The 18,043-nt window shown below is 30.6% G+C and overlaps 1 protein-coding gene across 1 annotated transcript in view; it reads left to right on the top strand.

Moving 5' to 3' along the window:
- LOC147816209 (uncharacterized) overlaps positions 1 to 18,043 on the top strand; it is a 71,676-nt gene that overhangs the window by 6,359 nt on the left and 47,274 nt on the right. The window contains exons 2-3 of the mRNA XM_087156733.1: positions 2,124 to 2,369; positions 16,701 to 16,752. The gene's annotated coding sequence lies outside the window, so the exon portion shown is untranslated. The remainder of the gene's footprint in view (positions 1 to 2,123; positions 2,370 to 16,700; positions 16,753 to 18,043) is intronic.

Here is an 18,043-nt window from a genome sequence, read left to right as displayed (position 1 = left end):
TTTTAAAGAATTTTTTTTTATGATCTGTTTAATTCAGAGTAACTGGATACCAAGTATTAGATAATAACTTCCAAAATGTCAGTAAAAATTCCGATACCCATTCATGAAAGCAATAAATACCACTAGTTTTCTAAAATGAAGAATCATTTGTATACTCGCTTATTTTGTTCAAAAGTATTTATCTAAAGTTCTGTCTTTTAAATCGGGTTTTCACAATTCGAGATTTTTTTTTTCGACCACAAGATTTCTCGACTTCTAATAAATCAATTAAGTTAAAACTTAGTAATTAGATTCAGTATAGCATGGTGCTTTAAAGATATTTTTTTTTCTTATTTAAAGACATTTCTCATTTTTCAATTTTTTTTTAGCTAGTATGGTTTTTGAAAGATATTTTACTCTCGTTTGAAAGTTATTTCAATTCATTAGCATAATTTTTATGACTTTTATAGTACGCGCAATATGTCACAGTATCTCTTTTATTTTTTTTAAAATTTAATTTTTAAAATTTATTGTATTTTAAAAATTTAAGTCTAAGAAAAATTTAATTATAAAAGTTCTTTTTGATATATCACAAGAATGTTTGTATTTAAGTAATGTCTGTGCTTATGTTAAAGTCCTGAAAAAATAAACTCTGAATCCTGAGTACAATTTTAGGTAATTTGTAACAAGTTGAAAAATAAATTGTACAATAAAGCGTTTTTGATGAAATTACAACCAACCTAGACCCCCCAAACAAAATGTTTAGAAAACTGAAAATAATACAAGTACACAATTATTTAGATATAAACTTTTTTAGGAACTTTTTTAGGACAACCCAAATCAAAACACAAAAAAAATTATGAGTTTAAAATTATATTTAAAATTAAAATAAATAATATAAAAATAGTAATTTAAGAGAAATAATTAAGCCTTAAAAATTTTACTTTTGAATTATTTATTAGTTATTGTTAAACAATTATAGAAATCCCTAACCTGGAAATAATATAGTATTAAAATATAAGAAATTTTTAAACCACATAAAAAAGCGTACAACTGCCGAAAAGACGAGACGATTAAAATATCACTGGCATTTACGATAAAATCAACACAAATAAAACCTATCAAACAGTGATTATTTAAATCCGCGATTCAAAATTCGAGGGCCGTAATAATAGCGTATTTAAAATATCGGAACTTTTAAAACCATGCAGAATTGTTTATCAATAATTTATGAAATAACCTTTGAAAGATAGTTAGCAATTATATTATCGGCACGAATGAAGCACGTCGAAAAGTTGTGGTCTAAATGCTCGCTTCGTCCATGATAATATTGTGCTAAAAGTATCGAAATTAAAAGTATCGAAAATTAAAAGTATTAAAAGTAACGAAGTGGAAATACAAAGTAGTAACTGCTAAAAAAACAGCAGGAAAAAAAATATTCAAAACTCATTTGTATTGATACTAAAAATTTGACTGAATATTCATATGCATAAAAATGATCACAAAGTCGCATGAATTTGCCTGACATGGAGGGGAAGACCATGCCATGGTTAGCTTGACGGCAAGGGGACTCTAACCCATGATCCGTCTACCACTGAGTATATTTCACGTCAGCACTGTGGTCGATGCAAGCCAGATGCGGAATTCGTATCAACAAGCAATCGCCGGAATTCAAGCCCGATTAACCTCAGTGGAAGGCGAAAGCTTTATCCCCTGAACCATCGCGGCTCTTTTGTCAAGTTAAGTAAGAGCAGATCAGGGCTTGCATCACCTACATATGAGTTTGCCCTGTAGATTGGCGAGGTGGCAAAAAATGGCGCAATTTATCGAAGGGATTGAACTCCAAAGGGCTGTTAGAGGCGAGAGCTTGACAAGAGGTTCCACAATAAAAGAGAATTTTGTGACCGGAACGCCTGGAAAAGTGTTCCATTGGACTAGATGAGAGCGATACTTCGATTTCTATAAGCTGAGAATTTTTGTTTTGGATGAAGCTGATGTCATAATTTCGACTTAGGGGCATCATGATCAATGTTTGCGTAATCACCGCAGGGTGTCCAATAGTTGTCAAATGATGTTGTTCTCCACCACTTACTCACCTGATGTGTTTTGCAGAAATGATTATAACTGAACTCATAATGTTGCAGCTGAACAATGGAGGCCAGAAAATGTCACGCAGTTATGTGTCACACCATCGAAGGCAAATATCTAGAATTGTCTAATATCTGTGGTTCCATATCAATCGGTCAGGCCATTATATTTTGCCAAACAAGAAGACCTGCAGCTTGGTTTGAAGCCCGACTGACTGCTGATGGACGTTCTGTTGGTAATTTATCTGGAGAATTAGATCCAATCAATGACTGGATACCCTGATTCGCTTCAGAGAATGGAAGGTACGTGACCTTTCTTTTTATCATTATTACATTATAAATTTTTTTTCCTTATTTGCTGGTAAGACTGTGCTTAAATAACTTTTATTTAAATCTAAGAAAATACAATTGATAACCTTCTTAATAGTAAATAATAAATTCTAATTTTGAATAATTATTTTTTTACATAATTGTGTAAAATAATTATTAAATTAAAAAATAGAATAATCCTCTCAATACTGACTATATTTAAAATTGCGCATAAATTGTTTTTATGGTGGCCAATGTAATCAAGAAAAGAATTCCTTGTCAGAAACTAGTTATTTTATCGTGATCATGTAACTTTTAAAATTATTTCGCATTTGTTAAAATAAATATATAATATATAATTTGTTAAAATAAATATATATTAAAAAATTTTCAACAATATGAAGGAGAAAAATTATTTGAGAGCATATCCTAATGATGTTATTTTTTTAAAGTGTTAAAAAAAAATACTTTTTGAGTGCTTAAAAGTGCTTATTTTTTGTTGAAAAATTTGGCTGCGCATCCTGTATTAACAATGTAAATAATTATATTTGGCTATGTAATCATGAAAGTTGTAACATTTATTTTAACGTTAAAGTGAACGGTATAAATAAATTTACTACCACTTTTTTTAAATTCATTATTTTTCATAAGTTTGTTACTTCATATGGGCAAACTTAAAATTTTTACTTTTTTGGGAAACTTCTCACTGAGAATGAGTAACTCAGGATTTCGAAAGTTCTGCCAAAAAACGAGGATAGTAAACTGTTGATCAAAGTACGACTTGAAGTTTTTTTAAGTTTGTAACCGCCTGAATTTACATAAATTTCTTGTCGTACTTATCAGATTTCTTTTTACATGAAGAAACTTCCTAAACTACTGTGGAGGTCTGAAAGATCTGATGATAAATTTTAAAAAGCAAGAAACATCGTTTATGATCTAGATTTTGCAACGACTTTAAGCAATTTGGCTGGGGTTCGGAAGACCTGGAAACTTTCGTAACATCCACTTTATGTCTCAATAACACATAAAATTAAAAGGAAAACATTCAGGCCTGCTTGGATTTCATACAGCTTCCAAACTACATGAAATAAAAAAAATGGTAATTGTAATTTTAGAAGTAAAAATATTACATTTAGAAGCAGTGTCGACTTTATTTGTTAATGTCCAATATCGAGTCCTGTCCAATATTGAGCCTTAACATCTTTTGAGTTTACGAACGCTTTATTTCTTTTAGTGTGTATGTTCGTATGTCAGCTAAGCACTTTTAAGATTTTATAAATAAACTGAATGCTTTAAATTACCAACCTGTTTTTGAAATAATCCACTTAATATATTTTAAAAGCTTTAAAAACAGTTTGTGGAAAGACGCTGAATTGATACACGTTTAATTTTTTGCATTTTATAACTTCTTTATTCAGATGCAAATAGAAATTTTGAAAACTTCACTTCCGCGTTAGTGGAGCACCATAGTATAAAAAGAATTATGATTTCTAGCTCATAAATATGGAATTGATATTAAGATAACATGTTGCATTTATAAAAATAGGATAGTCTTAAATACTATCTAGTATTTTTACGATTTCTTTAAATTGAATGAAGTGACCAATATTATAAAAGTTATTTATGTTTTATGTACAGTTTTTTATTTATATCTATTAACGTATCTAACATAGCTAAATAGGCAAGTAAGATATCGTTACCTATGCATATCATTACGCTAAATCGAATGAGAATAAGACCAAGCTGTCTGATTTAATAGTTTAGTAGTTCGAAAATTTATTAAGGTTTTATGTGCAGAAAGTACAATTTTTCGACTTAGACTTACAACACTTTATGCAACTGACACTGCTATCTAGACAAGTGAAGCATTACTTCAAATTTATTTTTTTACTCTTAATCTGGTAAAATAGTCCTTTGAAATAATTTTTGAGAAGAAATTAAGGTTTAATGCGTGAAATGTAACAAAAAATTTTTTTAAGTAAAAGAGGATTGATTTTCCTGAATTCAATGTCATATTTACTTATTATTGTAAGAATTTAATTATTGGTATAAGATGATTTAATTAAAAATTACAGGATATAATTTAGGACAAATTTATTGTAACATATACATACTATATAAATTCAAATGTATTAATAACTAGAAAAAAATATGTTGTAGTAGGAGAATTGTAGTAGGAGAATATGTACCCTATTATTTTTCTTATAGGCTTTAAGCGTATTTTACATTTTAAATAACACAAGAATCAGCATAAAAAGTAAAGCATTTACTAACAAGTGTATTTTCAATTTTGAATTATTGCTTTTTAATTTCAATCTTAAAAACAATATAACATCTCTTTTCTTTTACACCAGACAAAAATTACAGGGTTCCTCAAAATATCTGATTATTTTAAGTTTGATAGATATTTTGATTATTGTTCTAAGATTATTCTATACAACTAATGAAAGATGGGAGGTATAATTGGTTTTATAGTTTTTATGATTATACTGAAATTTCTTTTAAAAAATAAATGGTATTTATAAATGAAGACTATTGAAAATTAAACTATATTGAAAAATCAGTAATTTAAACTTACATACTTACTTACATTGTAGAAAAGTAAAGGATCAATAGATAAATGTAAAGTATAAATAAAAAAGTATCAATAGTTAACTTTGAATAATAATGAACTAAATATTATGCAAATCATCATACACCAAACAAAAGAGCGGATGAATGTAGAAACAGATAGGAGTATTGATAATTTGTATTTTTAAAAATTGGGTAACTTTGTGAGAGATAAGGTAAATATTTGCCACACATGTTTTCTTAGTTTTCTAACGTGTTTTAAAATAAGCTTTTCTAAAATTAAAGCAATTCGTAGGAAAAAATAAAAGAACTATTTCACAAATAAAAAAAAATTAACTTTTTCAAAAATCAAACACATGCTTTTACTTTCAACAGGTATAAAAATCAAAAAGAAATATTAAAATTTAAAAACAAAGAAATACAATCTTTATTATATTTTATACTTTATAATTAGAGCCCGGATTTCGATGACCTAAAAAATCTCAACTAATGCCCTTAAAAAGTGCAAAAAATACCCTTAAAAAATGCTCTAAAAATGCAAACATCGCGAAAATGCCTTATGACATGACTTAAATAAAGTAAAAATATTGAACTAAAACAATTTTTCACTTTTTAATATTATGAGTCATTTCAAAAAATATTAAGCAATGCACTACTTGTTCTATGTTCATTAAAGTTTGAAAAATATGTTTTATATCCTAAAATAACAAGAAAAAAGGAAAATGTATTGACTCCGAGACATTTTCATTTTGTATAGAAACTTTAATGAATATAACAATTTCCATCTAATAAAACTGCTAAATATCAGAATTACATTGGATTATTAAATGATTTTTGAAATGTAAACGAGCGTCTCTTGTCTGAAAGTAAATTTTTATACCTGGAGAAGCTTCTTTCAACGTCTACTGATGTTATTGGTGCGTACTTGAAAAAGACGGTCTCACTTACTAACAATTCTTCTTCAATTTGAAAAGATGTTACTTCACCTGCTAATATCCTAGGTATTTTCTTCATTGTTTAGGAGCCAGTGTTCTTCTCCAAAACTTTGTTCAATTTACCTGCTACACTTTGTGCTATCTTTCCACTTGCTTTTTGCAACAATTGACTCACTACGTCAATAGAATTTATTGCATCGCAGAACTCCAATTCTTGTTTTACCAAGCTTGTAATTGTCGAGGACACAATAGCAAACTTAGACTTGATAAATGATAAGTTACCTTCGATTTTATCAGAGGCCTACACGTTTTGCGCTATCTTAATTGATGTAGCATCTTCTGAATCAAGACAAATTATGAGATAAATCTTGTACTTCATGTAATAAAAATGCCCCAAAAAATAATAAAAATAGTAGAAAAATAACAAAAAGCTTAAAAAATGCTTCAAAATGCAAAATACACCCCAAAATTTAAAAAAATGCCCTATAAATCTAAAAAAAGGACAAAAAATGTCCAAAAATGCAAAAAATGCAAAAAAATGCAAATGTCATCAAAATCCAGGCCTTATTTACAATAATGCAACAAAATTTTGTATTTACAAAACATTTTTCGTTATATTGAAAATGAAAGTAGATTGAAAAATTAGTAAGGTAAAATTATATACTTGCTGCCATTACAGAAAAGATAAATGTGTGTTAACTTTAGCATAATATTTTGTTTATTATTATTCAATCAAAATACACCAAAACAGAGAGGGGACGAATGTAGAAACAGATAAGAAAATAAAAAGGAAAATGATTGTAGAATATAGAGCAGTTTGATGTGCGGAATTTTTAATTTTAAAAATTATTTTTACGTAGTATATTAACTACCTTTCTTTAAAAAAAACTTTCTAATAATTACCGTAAAATGGGGTAACTTCTTGGGGGGACAAGTTAAATATTTACCGAACATGTTTTCAGAATTTTCTAACTCGCATTAAAATAAGCTATTCAAAAATTAAAGAATTCTTAGGGAAAATAATTTTTTTTTCTTGCAATAGGAAACATGTTTTTTTAATCAACATGAATAAAGATTAAAATTTAAAATTAAAAAATGCAATCTCTTATGTTTTATATGTTAAAATAATAATGCAACAAAGTTTAACAAGATGCTTGGCTAATATTTTAATGTGAAAAGCCTGAAAACTTCATCCTCTATATTAATTTAGAAGTTATTTCTATCAAAAGTAACGAAAGTTTTGATTGGAAAAAATTATAATAAATTTTAATGTTATTAGTTTAAAGTGAATAAATAATTGTTACATCATACTAATAAAACAAATTTGAATAATGTGTCTTTCTTATTATTCAAAGTTAACTATGGATACTTTACTTTTCTACAATGGCAGTTAGTATGTAAGTTTACCTTATTAATTATTCAATATACTTTCATTTTCAATAGTCTTCATTTATAAATAGCATTTATTTTTTTAAACAAATTTCAGTCCAAACATGAAAACTACAAAACCTAATGTACCTCCCTTCTTTCGTTCGTGTATAGAATAAATCTTTGAACTATAATCAAAATATCTATCAAACTTCAAATAAGTTTCTGAGGGATACCTGAAGGCATAACTGATTTATAATCTCCCTCATTCTAATAATGTGAGGGAAAAATTTTATCATGATAGTAATTTCTTTCTTCTATTTCAGATATTTTGTGGAAACATGTAAGGTTTGTCTGGTGTAGAAGGAAAGAGTTGTAATATTGTTTTTATGATTGAAATTGAAAAAAAAATTAAAAATGAAAATGAATAAAGTTCTAAGTATTGACCATTTTTTCATTGATTCTTGTCTAATTTAAAATGCAAAATACGTTTAAAGAGCCTATAACAAAAATAACAGGGTGCATAAAAAGTATGCTATTAATAAAATATTGCTTATTTTTCTAGTTATTAATAAATTTGAATTTATTTTGTGTGTAAATTAACATACAACAAATTTTTCCTAAAATAAATCCTGCAAATTTTAATTAAATTGTCATAGATAAATAATGAATATTTGAAATTATACAATAATAAATTGTAAGAATGAGATTGAAAATCCTATTGTATTTTTTAAAACAATTTTGAAAAAAATTGGTATTTCATGAAAGTGATATTCATGATAATATTTGCAGTTAATGCAATGCAAAAGCATTTTATGACAATAAAATTCTGAGACATTATTGTATAGACAAGTTAGACATTATTTATTTGTATTTTTTAGGCTAAATTTTAAAAAAAATTGAAAAGATTTGATAGATCTAATGGTTCTGATGTTTTAAATATTTTATGACTAAAAAGTAAGTCAAAATTTGTATATTTCATACATTATATCCTCATTTCTTCTAAACAATTACTTCAAAGGACTATTTTACGGTATTAACCAAGAAAAATTAAATAGGAAGAAAAGCCTCACTTGTCTAGATAGCAATGTCCGCTGCATAAAGTGGTATAAGTCAAAGTAAAAAAATTGTTCTTTCTACACAGGAAACTTTTATAAATTTTTGAATTGCTAAAGTATTAAATCAGAGAGCTTGGTTTTATTCGATTTGGCATTTACGATATCTCACTTGCCTAGCTTGCAATGCTAGATACGTATAAATAAACTTTACTTTTATACGTGAAACATAAAAAACTTTTATAATATTAGTCACTCGATTCAACGTAAAAACAGTATTTAATTCCATCCCCCTTTAACCCCATCTTTAGAGATGCAACATGGAATTTATTTACATCTTAATATCATTTTCATATAATGAGCTGGAAATCCTTCTTATACTATGCTGCTCCACTAATGTTGAAGTAAAGTGTTATTTGTAGCTAAGAAAAGACTTTAAGATGCACAAAAGGAAACCAATCAATATTCTACAGCGATTTCCTCTTCTTAAAAAAAGAAATTGAAAAAGAATGACATAATAGTATCACATGAAAAAAATAAAATCTCATTTAAAAGTTAAGATAAGCAATAAAAAATGGTTTCCGAGCAACCATTTTGGCAATTAAGCAACCGAACTGCAAAATTGCCTTTAGAGTTGCACTTATTTTTCTCTCGTGTGGATATCCGCTTAAGACACATTTAATTTATAATTATTTTGAAAAAATAAAATTATTGTAAATACTACTTCATATTTGTTTTTTAACGAACTCGAAGGGATAAAAAATCACTCTTATTCTTTCAGAAAATTATTCCTAATAATTAGTAAGAAACTCATATTCCTTAGAATAAAACATATCGTTCTAATTCAATCGAAATTATGTCACTGCCTTTCTTACTTTTTAAAAAGAAGCTAAATTTTATGCTTACTGAAGAGAACATCCTCTTAGTATTAATACAATATAAACAGTATTTATCCATATCTAAAGGTATATAACGTATAATAAAGGTATATAACGTATAATAAAGGTATATTTACCGGATAATAAAGGTATGTACATTTTTGTGTTACTATATACGAAGGTATATATGGGTGATTCTTTCTAAACACGACAATTCGGACCAAAAAATTTCTTCAAATTTAAAGTCTTCAAAATAATCTAAAATTTTTTGTGTATAATTCTTTAGTTACACTTATTAATATCTTACAGGCAGCAGTGTAGTTTGTTGACATTTCTTCGAGAAAAAAAATAAAATAGAAATTCACCAAATCTTGAATGTTAGGAAAATGACTTATTAGCTTAGAAGTTTAAAAAACAGTTATATTAAGTTAATAGTAAGTAAGTCAACTTAGGCTTTTATGTTAGATGGACCATAAATTGCCTAAATTAATTCTTTTTATCCACTGTAGGAAGAATCGGAAATTTTTTTGTTGCGGACATGTACAGAGTAAAATTGTGTATAATAATCAATCATTAGATAAATAAATAACTTTGATTACACTCAAGCATATTACAATCATTCATAAACTTGGTATTAGATTAATATTTGCCTTCCCTCCTTTCAGTATTAGCAGTTGAAAAAAAATCTGGTAACACTTCAATGCTCTGGCATCCATAAGCCAGGATAATGACAAATTCGCCATTTTATAGCATATAACTTTAATTTAATATTTTGGCCTAAGACGTTTATATGCTGCAGAAAACAACAGGGTTTCTTAAAATAACTCAGATAAATCTATGTAGTTTATGTTATTAATTATTTCACGAAGTCAGAAAAATGACAACACAAAAACCTACTCACCTTGAAAAACGTTTAGAAATATATTTTGAACCAGAAAATTGGCTCTTTATTCATGCAACAAGACTTGTTCATATAGGAGGGCATCTAATCAATCTATTAACATAAGATATTAATTGCTGGCTCTATCTCTTTTGGTTATAACCACTAAATAAAAGTAGCCAGGAAAATGAAATTTTCTTGGAACAAGCAAATTATTGACAGAAAAAAAATATTTTAAAATAAGTTTTTGTAAATAATACCCTATGCGTATATTCTAGAAATGCCTACACTGGTTGAGATGGAAAAAAAATAGATATTGAAAAATTTATGGGAAGCTTTGAGTTATTACAGGAAACATTGTTTGGGACATACCAGGAAAAAGACATTTTGAAGTTCAAATAAATTTTTTAACTATACCAAACAGTCAATGCTATTGCAAAGTCATTTTAAAATGCTAACAGAAATGCTATTTATAAATTTCTTTAAAAAAAGTTCTTTTAGTATTAGATCTTGGTGCAAGGGACAGTGAATTGTCATATTTCGTGAGAATCACCCATATACCGTCTCCTCGGCGAGAAACAGGAAAGGTTTTACCTTCATTTTGACAAAGCAAATGAGACTATAGCGATAAGATATGAAGGGGAAAATAAAATAAAAAATGTGAAATAAAATAATTATTTAATTAGAAATAAAAACTTTTAAAACACACTCTTTTTCAAGCTCTTGAAATATATTAAATGGTTTATTTCGGAAACAGGTCATCTTTAAAACCACTCTGTTTATTTCTTAAATCTTAAAAGTGCTTAGCTGACTTAAGAAAAGGCATACTAAAAAAAATAATAAAAATAAAGCATTCGTAAACTCGAAAGATGTTTAGTCTCAATGTTTGACAGGGCTCTCAAACGAAGAGATTCTTATAAATTGTCTCTACTTCTAAATTTAATATTTTTACTTCTAAAATCACAATTGCAATTTTTTTTACAATATAGAAACTGTATAAAAACTAAGAATGCCTGAATGTTTTCCTTTTAACTTCGCCTTTCCTTTCTTAAGTTTGCCCACAAAAAGAAACTAACGTATGAAAAATACCGAATTTAAAAAAGTGGTAGTAAATTTATTTGTATCTTTCACTTTAACGTTAAAACAAATGTTACAACTTTCATGATTAGAAAGCCAAATATAAATATTTATATTAATACGTTCTCGTTAGTAGAACTACACTGGTTATCATAAATTAAGGAAAATTCACAAAAATCGCGATAACTCAAGAAATTACACATGGAATTTTATGAAACTTACCCACAATATACAACACATAGTAAGGTATTAAACAACATAAAAAGAAATTATCAGACATTAATAGTAGTATAGAAATTAGCACATGTATAAAATAAACAAATTGGAAGTATCGGTTTGCAATAGAAAAAGTACCTTTAATATGGAATATGATTGCCTCTAGAAGCAATACAGCACAAACAGCGATGTGTGATGCTTTCAATTATGCGGTCTATCAGTTCAATAGGAAGTGAGAGCCATTGCTCTTGTAAAGCAGTTGCAAGCGTGGCAAGGGTCTGAGGGGGCGGATTGATGGCAGATACACGCCTCCCTAGAGCATCCCAAACGTGCTCGATAGGATTCAAGTCCGGGGATCGAGCTGGCCACTCCATGCGAGTAATTGTTTCCTGTTGAAGATAATCATCAACAATGCGAGCTCTGTGTGGTCTTGCATTATCGTCCTGTAACAGGAAGCAATCACCAATTGCCCCGGCATATGGGCGCACATAAGCATCAAGGATGTTGTCTCGATAAACCTGAGCATTCACGGTTCCCCTTGGAAAGACATGGAGGTATGTGCGCCCTCCTAAGGATATGCCTCCCCAAACACAGACACTGCCTCTTCCGTATGCATCTCTTTCCCGGATGTTTGATGGATGATAACGGGTCCCAGGTTCTCTCCATATCAAATAACGTCTACTGTCACTTTCTAGACTAAACCTGGACTCATCCGTAAAGAGAACAGGCCTCCATTGATCTGACGTCCAGTGGACATGTTGTCGGGCCCACTGCAAACGGTCTCTCCTATGGCGTGATGTGAGCGGCACGCAAATGGCTGGTCGTCTCGCATACAGACCACCTTCGTGGAGCCTTCTGCGCACAGTTGACGTTGACACCAACCTTCCGGTGGCTGCAGCAAGAGAGGATCTAAGATGTGTCGGAGTAGCGGTTCTATTCCTGCGTGCACTTAATGTCAAATATCGGTCATCGGCACTGGTCGTAACAGTTGGCCGTCCTTGACTGAACCTCCTAGATGCCGAATCTGTGGTTTGAAATTGCCTCCAAAGTCTATGAACCACAGATGGACTCACATTTAGCCATCTGGCCACTTCTGATTGACTCTGCCCTGCCTCTAGTCTCCCGATGGCTCTCCATCGTAGTTCTTCAGGCAAATGATGCCTAGAGGTCATTATTACGAATTGGCTATCTCAGATTTTCAATGTCGCAATCACAGTAAAATTTGTGTGCTTTCTCTCAAACTTGGACTTTTATGCTCCAGGCAGATGACGTAAGCCGAGTGCAGCGCCACTAATTTGCATATTGCAATTTTACTCAGCTACTCTTAGTGGACAACATATGCAAATTTTGCACGGTTTGGCTTACTTTTGAAAGAGTTATCGCTATTTTTGTGATTTTTCCTTAATTTATGATAACCAGTGTATTTTGTTTACGCAAAATAAGTTCGAATAATGAATTTTTTTTCACTTTTTTACTGTGTTTTAAGAAGACGCTAAGGGCAGGATTCGGTTTATACGTTTGACAAGATTAGAGAGAAAAGAGTTAAAAATAAAATGCTAACATTCTGTTAGCTGATCTTATGAAAATAATTAAAAAATTTTATTTTCAGAATGTAATACTACAGTTCTAATCATAAATACCTATATTCATTATAACATTACGGTGTGTAAGACTGCTTCATTTATTTTATATAAATGCTGATGATGAAACAATTTAGTTTTTTTTTATCACTTATCTTTTCGGGAGGAAAAAGAAACTTTTTTAGAAGACTAAAATGCTGGGAGTTAACTGTCTTATGAACTAAAGCTAATTAGACATTCTAATTAGAAAAATTTGAATTAGGTGCTCCCTCCTTTAGTGGCCTGTGGTGATAAAAATTTTGAATACTTATGTACTAGTGAATTGGTATTGAATAATTGTTGTGGTAGCTACGCTACATTACTCCCCCACCAGAATTTTATTTGGGATAGAATTCTATGAATAAAAACATGAAACAGCAATCTCATAAAAACAGCAATAAGCAGTATATGATTTATTGCTGTTTTTATGAGAGGCCGGGAGTGCTGTATTAAGATCACCGGATTTTGAGCGGTGATTTAAAGAACTGTGTCAAGATCACGGTTGTGTGCGTGATCACTCTGTTGCTATTAGCAGTGTTTACTGCTCCCCGTAGTGTGTGATCGAGACTGAGCAGCAACAGAGCGAGGAGGATAATGTCGCATTCGCAAATAGAAAGTCAACTGTTTGTCTGTCTTCTGTCCATCAAACTAAAACTAAAGACGAGCTCAAATCGAAGTGAGTGTTTCAGTGAGAGATAGACGTGTTGTTAGAAGCAGGCGTGTTCAAATCGAAGTGAATGCGACTATCAAGATAGGCGTGTCCGAAGGCGTCCAATGTGAGGAGCATGTTAACGGAAGTTTCAGTGTTATCTATCAAAACGATCCTCAAGATAGAATCGAGTTAACATGTTTTATATACTTGTGAATAGGAATTGAAAAATTTTAGTGGTAGTTAGTCTACAAAGTTTTTTAACGTTAATATTTGTACTCGGAAAATTATTAGTACAATTTTTTAGAAAAAATTGTGTTGGAAAAAAAGCTTCTGTGAAATGCATTTTTTTCGCTCATTGTAAATGAATTCTATACTTATTATATTTTATTTAACAGAATTCAACTAAATTCAGTAACAAGATAAAAATTTGCCTCTTAAATTTCTAATTAAAAGTTTTTACAATTCCGAATTAGCTTTATATGAGGATATAGTAAGCCTATGCTTGCTCACAAAAGCTTTTCATTAGTCTAAACGCTAAAAAGTTCTTTTTTAAGAAAAAAGAAAACCCATGTGTTTTTTAGCGAAAACACTTCTTTGCTAGCTAAACTAATTTTTTTTCATTTTGTAACCGTCGTTGAACAGCCGACCCAGTTTTTTGCGCTATCCATTACGACCACCAATTTTCAACTGCGTATCCTTGTAATTTTGAACCCAATACTGAAGACTAGGGAAGTCCTGGGTCAAGTATTGGGAGAAATTTTGCCTTCGTGGAGGCCTTTTAAATGGAGCTAACCCGCATTTGCGTTACATAGAGAGGAAAACCACCCATGGTTAGTCTGATGGCTGGGGTTAAAAGGAGATTTTTCCTCCTAGTTTAAGCTCTTTATTGAAAATGGTTAATCATCCAAAAGTTTTCGTTAGCCCATGATCCGAAGCAAGATTTGTCTTAAAAAAAATTAAGGCTTAATTGTGAAATTGGCTACCATAAAACTAAATTTTACCTCCGAGTGTTAGCTCATTATGAGAAAATATTATCCTATTCTAACCAAACAAACCCTTTTATCCAAAAAGAGTTAGCCAAGAGCCCAAGTCATGCTTTTCCCTTGATGAACCAACATAATTTTGATGGAAACCATCAATAATTTCATCATGAACCATTCTATTTTTTGTTGGTAACCAACATAAGTAACAATCACCCCAATGTAGGACTGATGGTCCAACATAAGACTTGTTTTTGTTCATCATAATTTCTATCCCTTAGAAATCAAATGTTGGAACGAACAACCATCATCCTAATGTAGGAATTCTGACTGATTTATGATGAGCCAACAAGAAAAGAAAATTGTTTTGATGATATATTCCTGAAAATCAACAAGAATTCCCTTCAAATCATCACTGAAATATATAGTTAGAACCATCACGGATGATCATGGAGGCTGGTCCATGAGAATCAAACTTCTCTTGACCATCACAGTATTAAAGTTAACCATCATATAGTATTAAAGTAGAATTTTCCATCATGGAATGATGGAACTCTGTTGGCATATCAAAAACCATGAACGCTTAATGTTGAATGTTGGTGACCATCAAATGATGTTGGACCATCATGAATCGCACTGAAACCAACATAAACCATCAAAATGTTTTGATGGGACCATCAAGTAGTTTGACTTGGGTATGGCCAATAAAACGTTTGGCTAAATTTCGACCAAAAACGACAGTTTGTTTAAAAGTTTGCATCAAATTTTAAAATTGTTGTAGGGAAGTGGTGCTAATCCACACAAACAGGTTTTAGTTATCATAGATCAGAAAACTAGAAAATTTAATTTCGCTTCAAAACTTTCGTAATTCAATACTATTGTAAAAAATGGCTTGGCCATCAAAAGCTTTTGTTATTCAGCCCTCGGTTAATAAACCAGATTAAAAACTCGGCTGTGATAATAAACCATTGATAACAAATCTTAATGATAATAAATGTTTCATTCATAGAATTAAGGTAAAGAGAATATAAAAGGTTAAATTATCTTCAAACAATTTATTCAAAATATTAGTATAACATTAACAAACGAATAAGCATTATTAACAGACTTAAACATCATGCGGTCGTTATGCGAGCAAGCTAACTAGTAAAAAGTGTAGTTTTTCTACGTAAAGAACTCCCCTAGCTATTCGTCTGAAGAGGTGGCGGTGACTATGGTTACGAAGTTTAACTATTTCAAGTATGGGTATTGGGTTATTATTTAAGACGGGTTTTGACTCTTGTCAATGAGAGGGAAAGAGAACCATTGAGAAAAGGAGCTCCCCTATTCGAGGAGCACTATTTCTTGTTACCAAAGTAGCAGACTGCTGTAGACTTCGTGCCGAGGGGAGTTCTTTCTATAGTCAAACTATAAGTGCTAGTTCTTCACCTGACGGAGGATGTCTAACACTGAGTTGCCTTTACATCAAAAGTAATTCCCTGAATCGCCGCGATGACTCGGGAAATAGAGCGTTCGCCTTCCAATTTGGCGAACCGGGTTCGAATCCCAGTCGATACGAATTACGTATCCGGTTTGTATTGTACCGACCTCAGTGCTGACAGATTGGGTTAGAGTCCCCTTGCCGTCAGACTAACCGTGGGAGATTCTCGTGGTTTTCTTCTCCGTGTAACGCAAATGTGTGTTAGTTCCATCAGAAAGTCCTCCGCGAAAGCAAATTTCTTCCTATACGTGATCCAGGAGTTTCCTTGTCTTCTGGATTTGGTTCAAAATGACAAGGCTACGGAGTTGAACATTAGTTATCGTAAACCCATAAAATTGGATCGGCTGTTCAACGATAGTTATAAAATAAAATTAATTAAAAAAAAACCTTTACTCGCCAAGCTGGCGGGAGTAAAAATACTGGTGAGAGTGGTGAGCACTGCAAAGGAATAAATTAAGAAACTAAATATTTTTTTGTTTAAGATTTTAAAAACAGATAAGAATGCAACTTTTAAATTATAAATGAAATTGTGACATACCATGCATTTTTTAGTGTACGATATAGACTGCTTTTTTTGAAGTATGGTTCTACTATAGCACCTATTTTTGTTACAGGAAAGAGTTATGATGTCGATTGAGATGAATAACGTAGTGCAACAAAATATAGGTAAGAATATGATTTTCATGTTTTATTTATTTTGATACCTTTACGTGTTTTGACCGAAAATTAAAAATTTTCAATAATTTTTTTTAAACTACAACACAAATGGATAACTACTGCAACTATTAACATGAATTCTGATTTACAGTGTACAAAAAAAATGGACCACTCTGAATAATTTTTGATCTAATGATTGGATCTTCACTCTCTTGGTCTCAATATGAATGATTCGAGGGGGTCATTTCAAACATGCTAATTAATTTGTTCAAAGAATAATTCATTCAGTTTAAGTTACGAGATCAGACACAAAAACGTACTTTCTTTGAACGAACATATCGTCTGATTTGAAAAGGAAGTAGATCTTCCACAGATACAGCTCGAAAGCCCAAGAGAATAGCCGGTAAGAAGGCTGACCAATGGTCTTGTGGCATAACTATAACTACGTTTATTAAGCATCAATTCACTGTAAGACATATTAACTCGATTGAATCTTGAGGTACTTTCGATAGATGAAGGTTGACATTGTCGATTTCTGCTTTTCTCATATTTATGACCTGCTGACGTGCTATGAACAAGCTTATTTCGATGTATGGTACACATTAAAAAGTTGACTTTTTATTTGTGACTGAGTCATCGTCCTCCTCGCGCTGTTGCTTCTCAGTTTCTTTTACACACAACGTGATCCTGCACACTCTAGACCAGGGGTTTCCAACTGGCAGCCCGGGGGCCGCATACGGCGTGCGGGGCCTTTTTTTGTGGACCCTCGAACTAAAATATATTAGTTGTCATTTTTTACGGACAGTTTTCGTAAGAAATCTATGTGGGTTTAAAATACTATTCTTGTTAATAAAAAACTTATTTCTTCGTTTTTGTGAAATTTAACATACCAACGGTTATTTCTCAGGTTTTGCATCCAAGAAAATATTTATTCAAATACAATATAAATATTTATTCAATAATTGTGTATGTTGCTCTTTTTTATTTATTTATTTATTTATTTTTTGTACTTTGTGAATATAATTTAGCATGCGTGTATCAGAAATTTTCTTGAAGAAATTCTCCGATTTAACTTTTTGAAAGCACTCATTTAGGACCAAAATATTTACACACACATTTGTAAATTTTAAATGTAAATATCTATTCTCTGGTGGTTGCAGCAGACAAACCTCAATTTTTTCATTAAATATTTTGTGTGCTGCTATGTAAGTTTTAATACTAACCTTTTTAAAGTTTTATATCTCAACAATTAGATATCTGTTGCACATAAATTGTTTAATACATAGGTGCACATTAAAGT

This window comes from Parasteatoda tepidariorum, chromosome 2 (assembly GCF_982258835.1).
Source record: "Parasteatoda tepidariorum strain Cologne lab strain chromosome 2, Ptep-v5.0, whole genome shotgun sequence".
Classification (NCBI taxonomy): domain Eukaryota; kingdom Metazoa; phylum Arthropoda; class Arachnida; order Araneae; family Theridiidae; genus Parasteatoda; species Parasteatoda tepidariorum.
This window is presented reverse-complemented; position numbering and strand designations above follow the sequence as displayed.